Source organism: Pinus tabuliformis, chromosome 2_2 (genome assembly GCF_031772625.1).
Source record: "Pinus tabuliformis cultivar Carrire ecotype Pingquan chromosome 2_2, CPIR1, whole genome shotgun sequence".
In the NCBI taxonomy this organism is placed as follows: Eukaryota; Viridiplantae; Streptophyta; class Pinopsida; order Pinales; family Pinaceae; genus Pinus; species Pinus tabuliformis.
Genome location: NC_142300.1, coordinates 633,091,187 through 633,108,843, shown reverse-complemented (window position 1 = coordinate 633,108,843; position 17,657 = coordinate 633,091,187). Strand labels below are relative to the sequence as shown.

Here is a 17,657-nt window from a genome sequence, read left to right as displayed (position 1 = left end):
GAATTCTTCAAATTCCTTATTCCAGAACCCTCCACCGTTATCTGTCCTCAACACCTTTATCTTCTTCTCTGTCTGGTTTTCCACCAGAGCCTTAAATTATTTAAACCTATCAAAGACTTCAGATTTCTTCTTAAGGAAATATATCCATGTATTCCTTGAGAAGTCATCTATAAATGATACATAGTACACAGACTTTCCCAGTGATGGAACCTTCACAAGTCCAAACACATCACTATGCACGAGCTCTAATATCTGTTTCGCCCTCTTACCACCAGAAGGGAAACTCACCCGATTTTACTTCCCATATACACAATGTTCACAGAAATCAAAATCCAGAGATCTATTACTCATACCTTCTACCATACCTTTACCATGAAGTATTCGAAGGCCATTCTCTCCAATATGTCCAAGCCTCTGATGCCACAACATGGTCTTCTCTCCAGAGACCACTAGATTTTATGCTCCACTTTCAGGAACCACAGAATTGTTGCACCCATCAACATCATGCTATCTTGCAACTTGTACAGAGTTCCAATATGAACTCTCCACATCAATACCAGTGCTCCCTGAACCATCTTGTAAGTATCCTTCTCGAACATTATTTTTACACCTGCATCATCTAGCTTGCTTACAGAAATCATATTTCTGGCTAATGTAGGAATATGCAGAACACCCAGAAGTTTTCTAACCCTTCCACCTTGCAACTTCAACTTTACTTTTTCGCGACCAACGATTCTAGCCTTCCTATAATCCCCTAAGAAGACATCACTACCATCGTATTTCTCATACTCGCAGAACCACTCTCTATGGGGAGTGAAGTGACAGGATGCACCTTAGTCAATCAACCATGCCTCATGATCTACATGTGTACTTGAAGAAGCCAAGTACACATCCCCACCTTCATCTGAGGTGGTTTTTGCATCTGCAGAAGGAGCATCATCAAATCCATTTCCTTTATCAGGAGCTTTAGATTTATAGTCCCTTTTGCAGTGCCCTTCCTTTCCACATTTCCAACGCACCACCTTTACAGGTTTTCCTAGAGATTTAGATCTCCCTCTAGATTTAGATCTCCCACTCGATGACTTATTTTTGTTTTTGTTCTGGGGCCATCCTCGTACAGACAGGCATCACCATTCTAGCTCTCCATATTTTTCCGTCTCATCTCCTCCGTCAGCAAGGATGAGACTATTTCATCAAATTGCAAGGCAGTTGCATTGCTAACTATTGCAATAACCAGACTATCCCACGAATCTGGTAGAGAACACAACAAAATGATGGACTTATCTTCATCTAAAATTTTAATATCAACAAATGCTAACTGACTTACCACAGTATTAAATGCGTTCAGATGCTCTGTCACCGAGTCTCCATCTTTCATCCTCAGGTTATACAACTTTTTCCATAGGAACAGTTTATTCACCAGAGACTTAGATTGGTACAAAGTCCCTAACTTGTCCCACTTAGCCTTCACCGTAGCTTCACCTGATACATTCAACAATACTGAATCTGAGACACATAATCGTATTGTGCTCTTTGCCTTCCGATCCAACCTTTTCCATTCTTCACCGGACGCTCCCATTGGTTTAGTACCCAGATCTACCACGATCCACTGATCTTTATCCACCAATAGATCCTCTATCTTGAGTTTCCACAACTAAAAACTCTGACCATTAAATTTCTTGATCTCTATCTTTCCAATGCTTGCCATCTTATTTCACCACCAGAAATGATCTCGCAGATCTCCCACTGAATAGGGTCTACCATAGGTGCGAGCGAAACCCCTCAGCAACAAAGGCATCCCCTTGGAGCCAAAACAGCTCTGATACCAAATGTAGGTTTTAACCCCATATAGAAATTACCTGCATACGAATTCTAAAACACAAAAAATAAATAATGCGAGATCATAACACATATACACAGATATTTTCCCCCTAGATCCCAAAATCGTGACTACCAGCTTGATTTTTCATTATTTTCCTTTCAATGTTACAATACATATTTATACATGATGAAGCATCCAATACCATGGACTGAAAAACCATCGTGTCCAAAACCATGGACTGAAAACCATCGCATCCAAAACCATGTGCGAAAATCATGCACAAAACCATAGGTGGGTCCGCCCAACCTAACATAAGGTCCAAAACCAAAATTTTCCAGGGCGTTGCCCCAGACCCCATAGAGTGGGGTTACCTGCACCCCTCAAACCCCCTGTGACCCCCCGCTATGCAATCGTTGCAACGAAGGGGGTGGGGGGGGGGGGGGGCACGCATGGTTAATTACGTGGGCTAGTCATGGAAAGAATATAACACAACCTAGCAAGCAGCACTAGTTGAGTGCATTAGTGCACCAACTAACTGTTAACTCACTATTAGTTCCTCAAACAGTTTGGAACTAATTTAACTGAACTTAACTCAATAAACTGATTTGTCTAATTACAACTCACATTTAACTCATATTGGACGCCTATAAAATAGGGATAACATATACATGACTACAAAAAGACTTCCAACTCGAAATTCCTAAGATAATTAAACTTAATTAACTATTTACAAGTTGCTATGAGAACAAAATTCGATTTTAATTCACAGTTTACTTCAAGGACAAATTAAACTGGAATTTCTTGTTGCCAATTCTCAACACTCCCTCTCAACAAGAAAGGGATTATTAGCTACCCCAGTCTTGTCTTTATGAAACTTGAATTTACATCTTGACAATGCCTTTGTCAAGATGTCAACATCTTGCTCCTTCGTGGGAATGTAATCTAACAACATGATCGTCCTCAATACACAATCTCTGAGATGATGATATCGAATATCTATATGCTTGGAACGATCATGAAAAAATGGATTTTCAGAGAGTTTGATATAACTCTGATTATCGCAGTAAGTCATAGTTGGATCCATATGTTGACCAAACAAACTAAGCAGGATTTTCCTCATCCAGATAGCCTCACATGCTGCCTGACTCACAGCCATGTACTTTGTCTCTGCCAAACTAAGTGCAACTCATATTTGTTTCCTGCTATACCAAGAAATTTTTGTTGACCCAATATTAAATATCCCTCCTGATGTGCTCTTCCTGAGGTGGACTCCCAGCCTAATCTGCATCGATGAAGCCTTGAAGCTTCACTCCCCCTGTTCATTTGTACCATAACCCATACTGAGTAGTGCCCCTGAGGTATCTCAACACATGATTTTCCACTTTCCAATACAGCTTGGTAGGCCTAACAATCGCTTGAATAAGTTGGTTAACTGCATAGCACATATCTGTTCATGTGTTCACCAAGTACATGAGTGAACCCACAAGATTGTTGCAAATAGTAGCTTCCACTACTTCCCTTGAAGTAGCATCCTCCTTCCTCTAGTTACCTGCTAGAGGACTCTCCATGGGTTTACTACTCTCCATGTAGAATCTCCTGAGTATCTTGTTGGCATACTTTCCCTTAGATACAGACGACTCCCCATCTTCCTGCCATACCTCCATGCCAAGAAAGTAATGCATGACCCCCATGTCCTTCATCTCAAATTCTCTTGCAAGGTCCTCCTTGCAAGATTTTGTCAAATGATCAATACCTGTCAGTATGAGATCATCAACATAAATTAAAATGATGAACAACTTACCCTCTGCTATTATGTGGTACAAGTTTGCATCCTCTTCACTCTTCGTGAAGCCTAACACAGTAAAGTATCTATCTATCCCGGTGTACCAAGCACGAGGTGCTTGCTTCAGCCCATACAATGCTCTCTTGAGTCGGCACACATGCAACTCACGGTCAAAGGTTTAAAAACCTTCAGGTTTCTCTATGTAGACCTCTTCCTCAATAATTCCATTAAGTAAGGTTGTCTTCACATCCATATGATGGATCTTCCAACCCATCTATGCTGATAGTGCCAATATAGATCTGATTGAAGAGTACCTTGCAATAGGAGAAAAGGTCTCATCATAGCCAATCCCCTCTACTTGTGAAAATCCATGAGAAACAAATATGGCCTTATGCTTATCCACACTACCATCTGTAGCTTGCTTTACCTTGTAAAGCCAACGGGAGCTCACCACTGACTTGTCCTTGGGTCTCGGGACCACATCCCAAACATTGTTACGAACTATGGAGTCATACTCCTCCACCATTGTATCAACCCAAACCGACCATTGCACTGCTTCCATAAAGGAAGATGGCTATGTCACAACACATGCGTCCATAAGAGCCATGTATCCAGTGTACCTCTCAGGTGACCTCCTCTTCCTGCGTTGAGAAGTGGGTGCTCCCACATTCTCCCGTGCATCATCCAATAATCTGTCAACCTCTCTGGTGTGTTTTCTTCCCTCTCTGGAAGAATCTGCCTGAGTGGATGTCTCCACTCCCGGATCCTTTCATGTGGCTACTCCATATCAATCTGAGGTTCCTCAACCTTAGGAGCTAAAATCTCCTCATCCACATGTAGCTCAAGCTCCCTCTCAAGGGAAACTCGTATGACCTTCTCCTCATCAAATCTGACATCCCTGCAAACCACTATCATCCAATTGGTTGACATGTACACCCGATAGTTGTGAGGTGTACCATTGTACCACAAAAAAATCCCCAACTCTATTATTGGCTCAAGCCTCTGCCATGCAGATTTCGTCACATGGGAATATACCGATGACCCAAAAATCTTGAAGAGACCAACAACTGTCCTCTTACCAAAATAAGCCTCCTCTAGTGTCTTCATCTCAAGTATCTGATGTGTGATACAGTTTTGAACATAAACCGCTGTGTTACGTGCCTCAACCTGCAAGTGTAGTGGTAGGACCTGATCATGCAACATTTCCCTTGCTGCCCCTACTATGATTTTTTTCTTCCTGTCGACCACCCCATTCTATTGAGGGTAATGGGATGTCATCAACTCTCATTTAATCCCTTCCGCTGCACAGAAGTTCTTAAACTCATTTGATACATACTCACCACCGTTATCACTCCATAGAGCTTTAACCTTCTTGCCTGACTCTTTCTCCACAAATACTTTGAACTCACAAAACTTTTTGAAAGTTTGATCCCTTTTCTACATGAAAAATATCCAGCATTTACGAGAATAGTCATCAAAAAATATAACATAATACCTGTGTTTGGTCGTGGATGTTGTTGAGAATAGTCCACACATATCTAAACGGATTCGCTCTAGAATAGCCTCTGCTCGATTATCTCTGTCATGAAAGGAAGACTTGGTGTATTTTCCCAAAGCACACCCCTTGCATGTATCAAATTTCTCAAGGGTACCTTTGGGAATACCGATAGAGATCTGTTGCAATATCTTCAAAGCCCCATGATGCAAGTGGCCCAATCGCATGTGCCACAACTCACCGACGTCTCAGCTCTGCATCCTTTTTTCTTTTGAGTTCAAAGAAACACACTCCTCTACCTCCAACTTATAGAGATTCTTCACCTGAATCCATATCTTCTTTACCTTACCCATGGCTATGTGTCGAAGGAATGCCTTTCCTTTCGAGAAGATCACATCATAACCTCTATCCTCAAGCATGGAAATAGATACCAAGTTCTTATTCAGCTCGGGTACATAAATTACATTCTTCAAGGTGAGTGGAGCCCCATGCTCCCTATGAAAAGTAATTGTGCCCAATCCAGTAACACTATACTTCCCATTCTCACCCATCTCGATATGCATCTGGATATATTTCTCCTCGAAGTCACTGAATAACTCTTTGTCACCAACCATGTGGAATGAAGCTCCACTATCTAAGTACCATACACTTCCAATCATTGATGACACCATGCATTTTTTGAGGGAAAAATACAATTCGAATTGAGATGCCAAAGCCTCACCCGCCGATCCTCCTGAGGACTTCTCCTTGGACTTCTTAAGTGGACAATTTGTAGCAAAATGGCCCATATTATGACAATGAAAGCATTTAAATTTTGTCGTGTATTTATTCTTACCTCCATGATAAGAATCTGATCTGGAATGGGAAGCTTTCCCTTTCCCCCTCTTTGCCTTAATCGCTAAGGCACAGTTCTCTTCATCATCCGTCTTTGATGAAGATCCATCCCTGGTGTTCCTCCAGATCTCATCCTGCATCAAATCCGACCATAGTCATTCCCAATCTGGCAGCTTCTCCCGACCATTGACAGAGTTCTGATAACTATGCCAACTCTTTGGGAGTCCAAGAATAGAAAGACTCGCCATATCTTCCTCGAAAACCGCGATTCCAAAACTTCCAAGTTCATCAAGAGATTGAGTGAACTTGGTTAAGTATTTTGGAATAGTCTTGCCTTTCTCCATTTTTATTTTTTGAAGTTTATCCTTCAGTGCCAACTTCCTTTGGTCACTTCTATTCTGATACAATTCCTTCAATTTTTTCCACATAGCATGCAGAGTTTCCTTTCCATGGAGACTTGAGACAATGTGGTATCAAAATCCCTCAAGGATTATCTGCCTTGCCTTCATTACACACTTCTTCCATTCGGCCAAGTTCTGTGCATCCATAGTTGTTGGCTTAGGAATTTCGTGTTCAAAAAATTCTTTCAAGCCATTATCCTCCAGCACAACCTCCATCATGTCGCTGCAAACTATAAAATTTGAGTTGCCTTCCAAGTCATACTCAAGCCGCAAACCATAGAATGCCATCTGTCGATCCTGAAGTATGTATGGAAAATTCGACTTTCACCTCTAACCCAGAGACTCAAAAATTCAAAATCTCCTCTAGTATATTGTTCTCAGCTTTGATAGCATGTAGATTTTCCTGTAGATTCAACAGCTCATGTAATGTACTAAAACAAGAGACAAGAATCTACTCTACTCTTTACATCGAAAGAACATAAAGATCAATGCAAACAATAATCGACAAGAGGAAGATAATCAAATACACATAACACAATAAGTATCCAGGGAAAGCCACAACTCAAAGCCCCACTATCCATATTGCCTTAATAAAAAATATAATATGATAATATAATGCTTTTTCTCACAAGAACAATCCCAACACTCAGTAAAATTGATCTTCATCTCACAAGCAAACTCTTGGCCAACACTTAGCCAATTCTCCTGCTCTCTAAGCCCCTATTTCCTTGTGCAATTCCTATGGTTGATTAGCCCATATTAATGGGAAACCAGTGCATCCAAAACTGTGTAATCCCTTCAAGGTTTAGTTCCTAACTGCATGCATGATCTATACAATTCACAAAATTATACAACTAATAGTACATTGTCCCTGCACTCTAGTCTCAATTAGGTCTTTCTCTAATTCGACATGCATGAGTTTCTAATGAGGGAATCTTCAGTTAACTGGAGTAGCACTAGTTGAGTGCATTAGTGCACCAATTGAATGTTAACTCACTATTAGTTCCTCAAATAGTTTGGAGCTAATTTAACTAAACTTAAGTCAGTAAACTGAGTTGTCTAATTACAAGTCACAATTAACTCATACTGGACCCCTACAAAATAGGGAGAACATATACATGACTATAGAAATACTTCCAACTTGAAATTCCTAAGCTAATTAAGTTAATTAAACTTAATTAACTATTTATAAGTTTTTATGAGAATAGAAGTCGATTTTAATTCACAGTTTAAAACAAGGACAAATTAAGCTAGAATTTATTGTTGCCATTTCTCAGCATGCCTGATGGGGTCTTCAACTTATGACAATGGCACTTTTGACTTCTTGACCTAGGATAAACCATAAAAGCATTCAATGGGTGCTTGAAATCTAAAATGAAAGACCTTGAGCATGAAACCCATGATCCAAAAATAACAATAATAATTTTTCTTTCATTTTATAAAAATATAGGAATCAAAAGTACATTTTATTTTTATAAAGACCAAACCTAGTTACATATTTTTCAGAATTCCCTCTTAACTAGGGAGGTATTCATAAATGGTACATTGATATTATCAATCTGAATAGATCTCATAAGAAGAGTCAGATTGGTAACCCAATTGTTTTAGCATCATAACAACCAACATTTTCACATAGCAAGGCCTTGACTAACAACTCTATCTCTCCACAAGATCAGAGCACATTGTTGGTGAGATCAATGATTTATAAACACCATCATCATTGTCTCTCAAGGAACATACCCCACTCGGGTGTTCACAGAGTATGTCCTTCTTGGACTATTCTTATATTGGATAGCTAGTCCTCAATGAATATCAGTCCTCGACTACCCTTATCTTGGATGCCCTACCTCATCCTCAAAGAGTATCGATTGCCTTAAGTTTACCAAATCCTCAATTTTTTCTTCCCAAATGAAAATAATAATGATGTGCCTATCCCTCCCTCTGAACAAGAGAGGATGTATCAACCAGACCAAGCTTGTTTCTCAAATACACAAGCTTCTTATTAGGAAGAATTTTTTTCAATATGTCAGCTACTTGCTCATCGGTGGAGATATATTGTAGTTGCAACACACCATCTTGTACTAGATTCTGAATGTAGTGATACTTGTTGTTTATATTCTTTGTCTTTCCATGAAATAATGGGTCTTCAAACAATCTGATACTACTGGCGTTATCACACTGTATCATTGTAGGGTCCATTGGTCCTTCAAATAAGTCGGAAAACAACTTCCTCAACTAGACAACTTCTCCACTCACTTCACAAGATACAATATATTCATCCTCAAAACTACTCAAAGTAACCGATTCTTATTTTTTTCTCATCCATGAGACCATGGAGGACCCCAAACTAAAACATCATTATGTAATGCTTCTTCCACCCTTCTGATTGCCTCCCTAGTTAGAATTTGTATATCCAATAAAGTGGACATCATTCCTCCTATCATATTTCATCCAGGAAGTAGTGGATTGTTCCTTGCATATATCTCAATATATTCTCAGCTTCTATCCAATGATCATGCTTCAGCTCCACTTGGAATGGATTGAGAACATTCACTACAAAACATATGTCTAGTCAAGTATTCACGAAGTACATCAATGAGCCAATCAATTATTTATACCTAGTAGGATCCATAAGGATTGATTCAAAACTTTTTAGTCTCCTCAAGTTTGTGATCATTGGGGTTGTCATAGGTTTGCAATCCATCATTTCAAACCTCTTCATCATCTTTATCACATACTTACCCTGAACTAGATAAATTTCAGCATGTCCCTACCAGACTTCTAGTCCCAAATAGTTGTGCATAAACCCTATATACTTCATGTCAAATTCTGCTACTAGTTTCTTCTTACACTCTTGGATTCGACATTCCACACCTATCAAGAGAGATAATCCACATACATAAGAATGATTATATGGTCACACTTTACAGCCTTTAAGTAAATATTTATATCAACATAACTCTTTGTGAAACCTAATCTTTGTATGTATGCATCCATCCTAGCATACCATGCCCTTGGTGCTTGCTTAAGGCCATATAAAGCCTTCTTAAACCTGAAAACATAAGCCTATTTATCTTTGACTTCAAATCTAAAGGGTTTATCTATATAGACTTCTTCATCAAAGATTCCATTCAGAAATGCAGTATTGACATCCATTTGGTGGATGTTCCATCCCATCGATGTTGCTAAAGAAATCAACGAATGTACAATTGTATACCTTGTTGTAGGTGCAAATTTCTCTTCATAATCAATCCCTTCCTCTTGAGAGAAGTCCCTAGCCACAAATATTGCCTTATATTTGTCAATACTTCCATTTTTTGCATGTTTAATATTGTAAAGCCACTTGGAAGTTACCACCGATTTATCTTTAGGCCTAGGTACGATCTCCCAAACTCCATTTTTCATTATCGATTGATACTCTTAATTTATGGCATCCTTCCATTATTGATGTGTGATAGCTTCTTCAAAGGTGGATGGATCTGCTTCTATCATCGTCTTCATATAGGATGCATACCCAGAATATCTTTTGGGTTTATTACTTTCTCTTAATGTGCTTTTGACTACTCCATGACCTTCTGCATGAAGTAGAGTAGACTTCAACCAGTTAAGTATCTTTCTATTATAGAGGATTACCACAGATTGTATAGGTTCATTGGGACCTTCATCTTCATGATCTGATTCTTCTTCCTCCCTAGTAACTTATTCTTCAAATACTATAATTTCTTCATCATTAGAGTCCATAGGGAGATCCTTTGATTTCTTGAATAAAATACTTTCGTCAAATATCATAGCTCGACTAAATTCTATTAATTTTCCTTCTTTTATATAGATGTTATAGGCGTTTGAAGGATTAATGTAGCCAACAAATGTTCCCTTCATGCTTGATGGATCCAACTTCTTTCTTTTGTCCTTCGGTTTAGACAGGACAACCAAAAATTCAGAGATTATCCATGCTTGGTTTCTTCCTAGTGAACCCTTCTTCAGGAGTCATGTTATCTAGTGACCTGTGAGGACTTCGATTTTGTATGTATATAGTTGTGTTCTTAGCTTCACCCCATAGAAATTTCGACAAATCTTGATCATGTAGCATATCTTTTACACTTTCTTCAATGGACCGATTCTTTTGTTTTGCAACTCCATTTTGTTCTGGATTATATGGGACTATTAGCTGCCTCTTAATCGCATACTCCTTACAAAAGGCTATAATTTCCTTGGATGTGTATTCTCCTCCATTATCATACCTTAATATCTTTATTCTCCCTTCTGTAAGGTTCTCTACTTCAGCTTTGAATTCGTGAAATTTGATAAATACTTCATCCTTGGATTTCATTAAGTAAACCCAAGATTTCCTTGAATGATCATCTGTGAACGTGACATAATATAGATGAGCTCCAAGCGAATTTGGAGTCATAGGACCACAGACATCGAAGTGAATGAGATCCAAGATTTCTTTTGAGCTTGAAGCACTACTTCCAAATTGTCTCTTGGTGTTCTTACCCAAATCACATACCTTGCAAAATCCTTCACGATCTTCTTTCATTTTGGGAATTCATTTCACTCTTTAATTTAGGGTTGGTAAGATTTTGTAGTGAATATGACCAAATATTATATGCCAAAGTTCACATGGGATAATTTCAATGTGGACAAAAGCTTGAGTCAGGGAATTTCTCAATATGTAAAGTCTTCCTTCACATATCTCAATCATCCTTACATATTTTATGCTTTAGTTTTTATCCCATACTACAACCTTTCCATCTATGAAAACAATTTTATCACCCTTGTGTTCAAGGCATGAAATGGAAAGTAAATTCTTATGCAAACTTGGAACAAATAGGATATTGTTGAGATGAAATTTCCTCCATTCTCCATCCCCAGCGAGGTTGATCCAATTCCTCTCACATGGTCGCTTTTATTGTTACCAAGCTCTATGGAGTATGATGACTTTCCTTTTAACAATGTTTTTATTTTCTTGTGTTGACCAGTCATATATTTTTATGCTCCACTGTCTATTACCCAAATATTCTCATCTTGAAACGTACCACTGAGTGTTGAGAATAAACCTTTATCATTTGTAGATGTCTTGATCACTTCCTTCTTAAGAGAGAATAAGAGATCCCATATTTCTTTGATACCCTTCTTGAGATGACTTGTTTCCTTTGTGTTGTAGTGTTTTCTTCTCAAAGATGTACGAAAAGAACCCACTTAAGATTATGGATGACAAATAATCTCAACAATATAAATGGTTGCTAAACATCGTAGATCTGCAACAACTGATAGAAACAAAACCTACCAAAGTCTGGATTTATGCCACAATCATAGTTAAACATAAAAAAGAAATAGTAATAACTCCAATCATCCAATGGAAACCAGATATACAAAGAATAGTTTTATTATAACACCTATGAACGGAACAAATAAATGTTACCTGTCCCCCTCTATGGGATGGATTCTTGGCTATCCTCAAACATCTTCAGCTTGTGTAGAGTCTCTTTCCTCTATAATGTGTAAACCCAATAAAAATATGGTGTGCGACAATGAAAATAATTAGAGTTACAACAGTGAGTGCAACAATGGAAATAATCAAAAGTGGATAATGAATGGAAAACCCTTATATTTATAAAAAAATATTGATTTATCCTCGAATAATGAGCAATAATAAAATATTATTAACCCCATTCTTGGAAAAACCACTTGGAATAGTTTATTATATTTGTTTAGAAGGGAAAAAGTATTTAAACTTTTATTTAGAAATAATAAATAAATAAATGATTTATTTATCATCTCAAGAAATTAGTTAAGGAATAATAAATAAATATAAGAATTTATTTAATTATTCCTAAGGGATTTAGTCAAATTTGACAAAGAATTATAATTAATTAGTTATTAATTCATTATTCTTATAGAAAAATAAGATAATTAATGATTTATCTGTTTATTTTTCATGATTGGGTCAAATATGACAAGGAATAATAATTGAACAATGGTTTAATTAATTATTCCTAGAAGAAAATCAAATAAACAGTGATTTATTTAATTATTCTTCATGGATTTAACTATAAATTACTTAACAAAGGTGGTTTATTAAGTAATTTCTCACAGTGAAAGTAATTTTACTATGGTAAAATTGGCTTTACATGGTGTACTTCGATCCATCTAGTAAATTAGGCTAGATGATCAATTTTTTGGTGATAACACTTTGAACACTTCTTCAAGAACTTCTTCCATGTAGAATATATCTTCATCATGCCCTTAGCCAACCTTAGCTCTGATACCATGTTAAGAAATCATAGGGAAGTAGTTAGTTTGATTTCTATTTACTTGATAATTGCTTGTGATGTATTTTTACTTTTCTTACTTACTTATTATTACGTTTGTTCTTATCATCAAAGATCTGCCAAAACAAGAAGAAAATAGCATGCAAGAACATAAAATATAAGCTGCAAGCCAGGGCCAAAACCTCTCCGTTTGAGAGGTTAACCTACAAATCTCTTCTCTTCTTATTAATTCTTCAATTGATGAATTACAAGACCTCTAGACCAAGGCCAATACGCTTTTAATACTAAGCCTGGCCTCCTTGAAGATGTGATTCCTTTTGTCCAATTTAGACCCGCACAAATCTCTTCTAGCAACACAACTTTGAACCTGAGCTTCAGAATTTCAACCTATACTGCAGGTCTGAAATTTTCACCCCCCTGCAACTACTACTGCATCCACACGTGTGAGAAAAATTATCCTTCCAATGCCTTCCAACAACTTTGCTTTCCTTGGTTCCTTGTCTAGGACTAGTAGGTGACCTATTATATCCTTCTTCCAACAACTTTGATCCTCTTATGGCAGATAGAGAATTTCGACCTCGAAGCAACAAACCATGACTCTTCTTCTTCACATGTGTGAGAGAGAATTAGCCCATAAACAAGCTTTCTTTGTCCTCTTCCTTCTTCGCTAGCCTTCTTTTTCTCCTTTTTTTCGCTTGAATGAGTGAGTAATGAGTGAGTCCCAAGGTGGATGTGGCTCCTCAAAATAGGTCAACTTCTCAGCTTCCAGGCCGACTTGGTATTGAAGGGTATTTTGACACTTTTAAATACAAAAATAATTTTCTTTACAAGTCACAATGTGTCCGATGGGGTCTTCAACTTATGACATTGACTATTTTTACTTCTTGATGGAGGACAAACCCTAGAAGCACTCAATGGGTGATTGACCTCTAAAATGAAAGACTTTGAGCATACAACCCATGCTCCAAAAATAACAATAATATTTTTTCTTTCATTTTACAAAAATACAAGAATCAAAAGTACATTTCATATTTATGAAGACCGAACCTAGTTACACATTTTTGAACACCAAATTCATATAATATGAAATATATAATATTTATTGATGAATTTAAAATTGGAAATCTTAACATTGATACATTAGTAAAGAGATATTTTTATTTTTATTTTTTTTTAATATTTATTGTTTTCATAAAAATAAATGATGGAAAAAATATACCTTCTTAAAGGATGTGTATTAAATTACTCTTCTAAAATAAACGTGATCCTTTGAAATATTGAGAATGAATCTTTGGGTTCATATGTGGTGCACATTATATACATGTTAATATAAGTAATTGATCTGTAAATGGTCATGGATATTCCCCTATACAATTTGTTACAATGGATTTGATAAAATATATTGAAAAATTGAAATATATATTATGAGGGTTAATTTTATAGATTTATTGAATTATCATTATTTCCTATGTATGCAACATATGAAATAAGGAAAATAGAGAAAAATGAAAAAATGAACAATCACAAATCACAATGGAAAAATATATGCTCTAGGAAACCCTTAAGGGAGGAACCAAGTTGGAAGGTGAGGCTACTTTGCTCTATATTTCTCTGAATGGAAATGGATGTGAATACAGAGGAGTGAGGTCTATGGTTTGTGTGATGCTACATAACATAAACCATATTTTATTTTTCTCTATCTATCCACTCGTATCTAGTCTACTCATATATGGAAAAAGATGCACTCAAATATAATGGAACCCCTTTTCCTCCTAATTGCCCAATTATACAATAGCATAGTATCCTACTAGTTGTTAAGTTTGGGTCCTTTAACTCTTAACTAGAGTTACAAAAGTGACCCTTCTATAGTCTTCTTCATCATGTTCATGATTAATTGTTTGAAGCTTACTAAGGATTAACCAATTATCTTATAAGTTCTCAGTTATAGTAAATGTTAGAATAGTTCTTAAAGAATGTGTATTAAATTACCCATATAAAATAAATGTGGCCCTTTGAAATATTAAGAATTGATTTTTGGGTTCATATGTGGTGTACATTATATACATGTTAATATACGCATTTGATATGTAAATGGTCATGGATATTTCCCTATACAGTTTATCACAATAAATTTGATCAAATATATTGAAATTTTGAAATCTGCATTATGAGGGTTAATTTTTCTAGATTTATTGAATTATCATTATTTCCTATGCATGCGATATATGAAATAAGGAAAATAGAGAACAATGAAAAAATAAACAGTCACAAGTCTTAGTGGCACAAGATATGCTCTGGGAAACCTTTAGGGGAGAAGACCTAGTTGGAAGGTGAGGCTACTTTGCTCTATCTCTCTCTAAATAATAATGGTTGTGAATACAGAGGAGTGAGATCTGTGGCTTGTGGGCTGCTACGAAACATAAACCCTATTTTCTTTCTCTCTCTATCCACTCGTAGCTATTCTACTGATTTATCGAACAAGATGCACTCAAATAGAATGAAGCCCATTTTCCTCTTAATGGCCCACTTTTGCAATAACATAATATCCTACTAGTGGTTAAGTTTGGCTCCTGCAATTCTTAACTAGAGTTACAAAAGTGACCCTTCTAAAGTCTTCTTCACCATGTTCATGCGGCTAGCCCCTTTTCCATGAGTAATGGGGTTGATGTGGGGTCCTCTTGAATCATAGTCGTCAAAACATGAAGCTCAACTTTCAAGTGGCATAATTTTTACAGACATACTCCATTTGAGGTCTTTGTTGCGATGTTAAGGTATCTTAGTGTAGAGCGGTACCAAGGGGTCTAGCACACACAAGAGCTTTTGGGCCTTGAAAAACTTCAGGAAATGCCTCAAACTGCCTCTGAAAGGTTTAAAACCCCAATTTTCCAAATTGGGACTTGCCAATAAAAATGAATTAATGAGTTGATTCCTTCAAGTTTTCCATTCTAAAAGTTTCGAAATGAATGCCAAATAATATAATGACCTAATCCAAATTAGTGTATTAAGGGTTGATGATTGGATTGGAATCTCAATGATGATCTTTTATTTTTCTCTTTTGTTTCCTTGGGAATAGTAAAAATTGTTTATTATTGTTTTGATTTTATTTTTTTACAATTTATCTTCTATACTTATGTGCTTTTTTTGGATTCAACACACGATCGTGAATATTAACTAATGAAAGTTGTTTTCAATGTGGGTTGATCCTTGAGTTATGATATGTATTGTCATTTTTGAAAAAAATAAAATAAAGGTTACGATGCAAGAGGTTAAATTGCAATAGAGGTAATATCTAGTCTCATGTATAGAACTAAGGTTAGATATTACTTAAAAGCACATGAACCCATTGGAGATAGTCTTGACAATGACCAAAGTGGACACTTACTTTCTTGTGGATACTATCTATGTTGAAAGTGCATTTTGGTATTACAATAAGACCTAACTTTATGTCTAATTGACTCATGTATAGAACTAAGGTTGGATATTACTTGAAAGCACATGAACCCATTGGAGATAGTCTTGACAATGACCAAAGTGGACAGTTACTTTCTTGCAGATACTATCTATGTTGAAAGTGCATAGTGGACACTTACTTTCTTGTGGATACTATCTATGTTGAAAGTGCATTTTGGTATTACAATAAGACCTAACTTTATGTCTAATTGACTCATGTATAGAACTAAGGTTGGATATTACTTAAAAGCACATGAACCCATTGGAGATAGTCTTGACAATGACCAAAGTGGACAGTTACTTTCTTGCAGATACTATCTATGTTGAAAGTGCATTTTAGTCTTACAGTGAAACCTAACATTATGTCTAATTGATTAAGAACTCAATTTCTTTAGACATATAGAAAAATTTAATAGCACAAGACCCAAAAACATCTAATTATAATAAAAAGGTATCCCATTATATACTATCAAGTAGTCATTTCAAATAACATGATATATTTAAAAAAAAAAATGATAAGTGAATCACCATCCATAAATAACAACCATTATAATTATCATTCCATTTAACTTCTAAATTATACTATATTCTTTACTATCTTAATAGAAAAATAAAAATAAAACAAAATAATTAGGCAACTTCACCTTGGATGATTGTTAGATAAGAAAACCATTACTAGTATTTAAGCAATAAATTACACCAAATTATACCAAGTTCTTTGCTATCTTAATTGGAAATAAATAAATTATACCAAGTTCTTTGCTATCTTAATTGGAAATAAATAATTATCCTTAGTATCATTTAACCCCTCAATAATACCAAATTCTTTTAACAAAAATAATGCAAACACACAAAAACACTTTGAAATACAAACAATTACGTGACTTGAGCCCCATTGCAAAAGGGGTCATCTGAAATCTAAGGTTTAAAATATGTTGGTAAGACCCCGATTATCTCAGGTTTAAAACTATATTGGTAAAAAGCACTTGATGTCTTAATAATATCTAGTCTCGTATATGGAATTCTATAAAGACAAATTGCGGTGAGCGTGGATCGAACACGCGACCTTCAGATCTTCAGTCTGACGCTCTCCCAACTGAGCTATCCCCGCTAGATGTCTTTTGAACCGCGTTGAACTTCTAAAATAAAAAGCCTGTAAGAAATAAGCTCACTTTAATTTTAATTAATTAAATAAATGAATTTCTTAATATCATCTCGTGTCATTACCAAACGTCGAGATTTCAGTTTTTATATTATATATGTTTGTTGTAATCGTTCTCTTTTAGAATATTAATTGGTCCCATGGTCATGCTCTAGTGGTTTAGCCTTGAATCCCGTTACTCAACTTCAGTGGTGGGACCGCTTGACTTGTTGGATGAGATGGCTTAAGTTAATTTTAGACGTTTAGATCAATTTTTGTTAACCGAGTAACATTATTGTAAATAGGATCATTAAAGATATTTGTTTTTTTATAAATGATTTTTTAAAATAAAAAATAGAAATTTCCATATCAATAAGTTATCATATTAAACAAATTCACTAAGTATGCAATCATATATAATTGATATCTCCTGTTATATAAAAAATAAAAAATATG

At 36.0% G+C, this 17,657-nt stretch overlaps 1 non-coding gene across 1 annotated transcript; it reads right to left on the bottom strand.

Moving 5' to 3' along the window:
* Positions 1-17,098: 17,098 nt before the first annotated feature.
* TRNAF-GAA (transfer RNA phenylalanine (anticodon GAA)) lies at positions 17,099-17,171 on the bottom strand. Its single transcript has one exon. It is a non-coding gene; the product is annotated as a tRNA-Phe (tRNA).
* Positions 17,172-17,657: the final 486 nt, after the last annotated feature.